Source organism: Hoplias malabaricus, chromosome 1, assembly GCF_029633855.1.
Source record: "Hoplias malabaricus isolate fHopMal1 chromosome 1, fHopMal1.hap1, whole genome shotgun sequence".
In the NCBI taxonomy this organism is placed as follows: Eukaryota; Metazoa; Chordata; class Actinopteri; order Characiformes; family Erythrinidae; genus Hoplias; species Hoplias malabaricus.
In genome coordinates, this window is record NC_089800.1 from 90,914,177 (window position 1) to 90,919,560 (window position 5,384).

General features: G+C 62.2%; 1 non-coding gene and 1 pseudogene across 1 annotated transcript; both read left to right on the top strand.

The window, feature by feature from the left end:
- The first annotated feature begins 3,669 nt into the window (after positions 1–3,669).
- LOC136670231 (5.8S ribosomal RNA) lies at positions 3,670–3,823 on the top strand. The gene has a single exon (XR_010795610.1). It is a non-coding gene; the product is annotated as a 5.8S ribosomal RNA (ribosomal RNA).
- A 416-nt stretch (positions 3,824–4,239) lies between these two features.
- LOC136671172 (28S ribosomal RNA) overlaps positions 4,240–5,384 on the top strand; it is a 4,634-nt pseudogene continuing 3,489 nt past the window's right edge.

Sequence of the window (5,384 nt, forward strand, 5' to 3'; positions counted from 1 at the left end):
CCGTCCGGGCCTTGAATCGTACATTTTCCAAGTAGTCAAACCCCCGATTGCAGACCCACCTCCGGGGGGTCTCGTTCGAAAAGCCTTTCCGCGGTGCGCGTCTCTTCCTCCTTCGGGGGGTCGAGTTCCACGCACCACCGACTCTCTCTCTTTCCCCAAGCCGGGTTTGAGTACCAGAGGGATCGGCCTGGTTGATCCTGCCAGTATCATATGCTTGTCTCAAAGATTAAGCCATGCAAGTCTAAGTACACACGGGCGTTGGTACAGTGAAACTGCGAATGGCTCATTAAATCAGTTATGGTTCCTTTGATCGCTCCACACGTTACTTGGTATAACTGTGGTAATTCCAGAGCTAATACATGCAAACGAAGCGTTGGAAGTGGGGGTGCCGTTTCGAGGTGGTCGGTGACTGGTTCACCTTCCCCCCTCGGCGCCCCCCACGGATACGTGCATTTATCAGAACCAAAAAACCCCCTCCCGACTCCGGTCGGGTCCGCTTTGGTGACTCTAGATAACCTTTGGCCGATCGCAGAGCCCTTCGGGGCGGCGACGTCTCATTCGAGTGTCTGCCCTATCAACTTTCGACGGTAGTCTACGGGACTACGTGTGGTGACCACGGGTAACGGGGAATCTGGGTTCGATTCCGGAGAGGGAGCCTGAGAAACGGCTACCACATCCAAGGAAGGCAGCAGGCGCGCAAATTACCCATTCCCGACACGGGGAGGTAGTGACGAAAAATATCGGTGCGAGGCCCCGTTTGAAGGTTTCGGGACCGAAATGAACTCAATCTACGTCCGTGGGTGAGGACCCATTGGAGGGCAAGTCTGGTGCCAGCAGCCGCGGTAATTCCAGCTCCAATAGCGTATGTTAACGTTGCTGCAGTTAAAAAGCTCGTAGTTGGATCCGGGGACGGGTCCCGGCTGCCGGGCCTCTGCCCGTCCGGACTTCGCGGTGGGAAGCTGCCCCTCTCCGGGGGGGTTGGGGACCCCCCGCGGGTCTCTGGGTGGAGGTCGCGGGACCTTGTCCCTACTCATCCGGTGTCCTCTGCTCCCTTCCTCCGCGGAGAGGCCCTTAGCTGGGTCGTCCGCCGCGGTTGAATACGTGGGGGGCGGAAGGGTCCGGTGCGTTTACTTTGAACAAAACAGAGTGCTCAAAGCAGGCCGAAGCGTGCCTTGAATGGACTGAGCTAGGAATAATGGAATAAGGCCTTCCCATGGGGGGCGAGTCGGAGCTCTTCGGCGAGGCGGCCGGGCGGGGCCGTTTTCTGGCCGCCGCACGGTTCCCCGAGCCGGGGGGGTATCCGACCGCTCTCTTGGTCCTATTTCGTGGGTTTGACGGACCAAAGGTCATGATTAAGAGGGACGGCCGGGGGCATTCGTACCGCACCGAGAGAGGTGAAATTCGTAGACCGGTGCGGGACGGACAAAAGCGAAGGCATTTGCCAAGAATGTTTTCATTAATCAAGAACGAAAGTCGGAGGATCGAAGACGATCAGGTACCGTCGTAGTTCCGACCGTAAACTATGCCGACCCGCGATCCGGCGGCGTTGGGTTAACGACTATGACCCGCCGGGCAGCGTCCGGGAAACCACGAGTCTTTGGGCTCTGGGGGGAGTACGGTTGCAAAGCTGAAACTTAAAGGAATTGACGGAAGGGCACCACCAGGAGTGGAGCTTGCGGCTTAATTTGACTCAACGCGGGGAACCTAACCCGGCCCGGACACGGTAAGGATTGACAGATTGACGGCTCTTTCTCGATTCTGTGGGTGGTGGTGCATGGCCGTTGGTAGTTCGTGGAGCGATTCGTCTGGTCAATTCCGGTAACGAACGAGATCCCATCCTTTAAGTAGTTACACGGCCCCTCTCCTGGGTCGGACTCTATCCCCGAAGGTCCCCGTTCGCGGGGGGTCCCCATCGGGGTGGGGGTGTTGGGGGTTTCGGCGGGGGTCCGGTTCTACCCCGGATCGGTTCGGGGAGGTGATGCGGTTGACGGGGGTTCAGTTCTGCGTCGAGTGGGTGGCTCCGGCCTCTCCCCTTCGCGTTCGGTTCCCTCCCCGATGCCGTCCGCACCTCGTTCCGCTCTCCGGGTGTGGGTTGTCCGTCCTTCGCCTTCGCCTTCCCTCTCCCCTCCCCGGTGCCCTCCCGCTTACCGCGGGCCTGAAGGTTGGGGTTCGCCCGGTGGGAATCAGCGGTCGGTGGCTAAACTTCTTAGAGCGATTTGTGGCACAGAAGCCACTTGAGAAATGGAGCAATAACAGGTCTGTGATGCCCTTAGAAGTCCGGGGTCGCACGTGAGCTACAATGGCTGGTTCAACATGTAAGTTACCCTACGCCGAGAGGTGCGGGCAATCCTATGAACGCCATTCCCCGCTGGGGACAGGGGATTGCAACTATTCCCCTCGAACGAGGAATTCCAAGTAGGCGCGGGTCACCAGCCCGCGTCGATTAAGTCCCTGCCCTTTGTACACACCGCCCGTCGCTACTACCGATCGGATGCCTCGGTGAGGTCCTCGGACCGTCCCCGGGGCGGCCCTCGAACGGGGGTCGCCTCCGGGCGATGGGAAGTCGATCGAACCCGGACATCTAGAGGGAGTAAAAGTCGTAACAAGGTTTTCGTAGGGGAACCTGCGGAAGGATCAATAACGGTGACCTGGCCGCGGTCGGCGCCCGCCGTCCGTGCCGGTTGTCGAGTAGGACTCGAGAGGCCAAACCTCCCCCGGCGGGTACCTTCAAGGTATGGACCGCAGAAGCCTCGTACCTTTCGTAGTCGGCCGACGTGAGTCTCTCCCCCCTCCGGGTGGGTGGACGTAGCGAGCCGGCTTCGGAACTCGGGGTTATGCGAGGACCGCCTTAGGTGCATAGGTACCCCGGTCCGCCCCCCTCGTTCGCGGGGGGGAGAGTGGCGCCGGAGCCGCCCGCCGGGTCGTTAAACAAACCATTGATCGTTGAAGGCTTTGATTGTGCGTGCGCGAGTCAAAGGGGCTTACTCACCCCCAGGGCGTTGGCCGGTGCTCGCCGGCCTCGGTGGGATCTCCCTGAACCCATCCCCCCGGCACAGGGGGCGGTGGTGGACGGGAGCGTACCGCCGGGCGAAACTCTTTCCCCTCGCGGGGTTAGAGCGGAGCTTAAGAGCGCATGCAAATAACCCCGATGTTGGCTTCGCAGAGACGGACCGTATAATAGTCTAAGGCCGGTGCGCGAGTTGAAGGGGCCTCACGAACCCCGGATGCGTTTAAACACCCGAAGGAGACGGCCGGTGCCCGCCGGTCCTGACTAGGTGGGATCTACCCAGCGCCTTCCCCTAAGCGGGGACTTGGGAGCGTACCACCGGGCCTCGCTCATACCCTCCGGGGTGGAGAGCTTGGCTTTGAGCGCACGCCTGAATGCCTTAGACCGGGACCCGTAACGCAGCGAACCAAACCCCTGGGCCTCGCCGGGAACGGCGGGTGCCTAGACCCCGGTCTCCTAAACCACGTAAGTCTCGGGCACCTACTCGGGCGATCGTCCCCCGGGCCGTAACTCCTCGGTCCGGTGGTTGACGCCCAGGTTCAATGACCTTCCCCCCTGCACGGGGGGGAAGGCACCCGGCTTGAAATATTGTCAAACATTGTCTCGTGTTCGAATGGCTTCCTTCGCCCGGCCTGTAACGGGCCGGGCACAAACCCATATACGACTCTTAGCGGTGGATCACTCGGCTCGTGCTTCGATGAAGAACGCAGCCATCTGCGTTAACTAATGTGAATTGCAGGACACAGATCATCGAAATTTCGAACGCATATTGCGGCCGCGGGGGTCCATCCCGCGGCCACGCCTGTCTGAGGGTCGCTTTACCCATCGATCGGTCTCCGCGCCCCCGCTGAGAGAGAGAGACCGCGGCTGGAAGCTCGCAGGGCCTGAAAACGGCCCTTCGTCTTCCCAAACGAAGACTCGGTTCCGAGCCAGTCCACGGGGCCCGTGTTGCGAGAGAGCTCCGTACAGGGAACGGAGGGAGAGCCGAGTAGGTCCGGGTCCACGTCCGTTACGGTCTCTCCCCGAGTCCCGAGCGGGGCTCCGCGCAGTCGGACGCGGGGGTGGCGAGTGCCGATTAAACCCAGCGAGCGGGCGAGTGAGCGGGCGGGCGAGCGGCCGGGGTGGGGGGGAGGGTGTCGCGGAGTTCGGTCTCGTGCCGGGCTCTCGCCCCTCGCCCCTAGCCTTCGGCCCTCCGCCTCCGCCCTCGCCCCCGCATAAGAAACCTCTGTGTGCGGCCTCAGATCAGACGAGACGACCCGCTGAACTTAAGCATATCAGTAAGCGGAGGAAAAGAAACTAACAAGGATTCCCTTAGTAGCGGCGAGCGAACAGGGAAGAGCCCAGCGCTGAATCCCACTTTCCCCTGACCGGGGTTGGCCGGGAAATGTAGCGTACGGAAGTCCGTAAGATCCGTCTCGGTGCGGACGCGGGACCAAGTCCTCGCGAACGTGGCTTCTTCCCATAGACGGTGAAAGCCCGGTAGCGAGTCCCGCGTTCCCGCCCGGGTAGGTCGGGCTTCTCGGAGTCGGGTTGCTTGGGAATGCAGCCCAAAGCGGGTGGTAAACTCCATCTAAGGCTAAATACCGGCACGAGACCGATAGCGAACCGAGTACCGTGAGGGAAAGTTGAAACAGGACTTTGAAGAGAGAGTTCAACAGAGCGTGAAACCGTTGAGAGGTAAACGTACGGGGACCGAGAAGACTGCCCCGGGGGATTCAGCCGGGCGGACGGCCCCGCGCTCGTCGGGTTCCGCGGTCGGGGGTGCGAGCGTATCCGGGCGAGAGGGGTGGGGTGCCGACTCCACCGCTCCCCGCTTCGGCTCTGCGCTTCGCCTCTGGACTTCGGGCCTGTCGGGCGTACGGAGGTCCGGCCCCGCCCGGTGTACTTTCCCCGCGTGGTGGTGAGTCGCGACCGGCTCCGGTTAGGCTTGGAAGGGCCCGAGGGTGAAGGTAGGTCCGTCCGGAGAAGGGAGCCCCACGCGGCCCCCGGACACGGGCGTTCCGCTACAGCCCCTCGCTCCGACTTCGCCGATAACGCCGGGGCCGTGGAGCAATGTCCTTTCCGCGTTCTCCCCTCCTCCGGGATGGGGATGGGGGCCCCCCCCGATCGTTCGGTCGAAGCGGGCCGGCTGGGCTGTCCTCAGCCCCGGGCTAGGCCCGCTACGGCGATGCGGGGGGCGATCCAGGCCCACAGCACCCGAACGCCTAAGGTCAGCGGCTAAGTTCGGACCCCGAACGACCCGTCTTGAAACACGGACCAAGGAGTCTAACGCGTATGCGAGTCGAAGGGACCAGAACCCCCGGAGGCGCAACGAAGGTGAAGGCCGGCGCGCGTCGGCTGAGGTGGGATCCGTCCTAACCCTCCGAGGGGGCGGGCG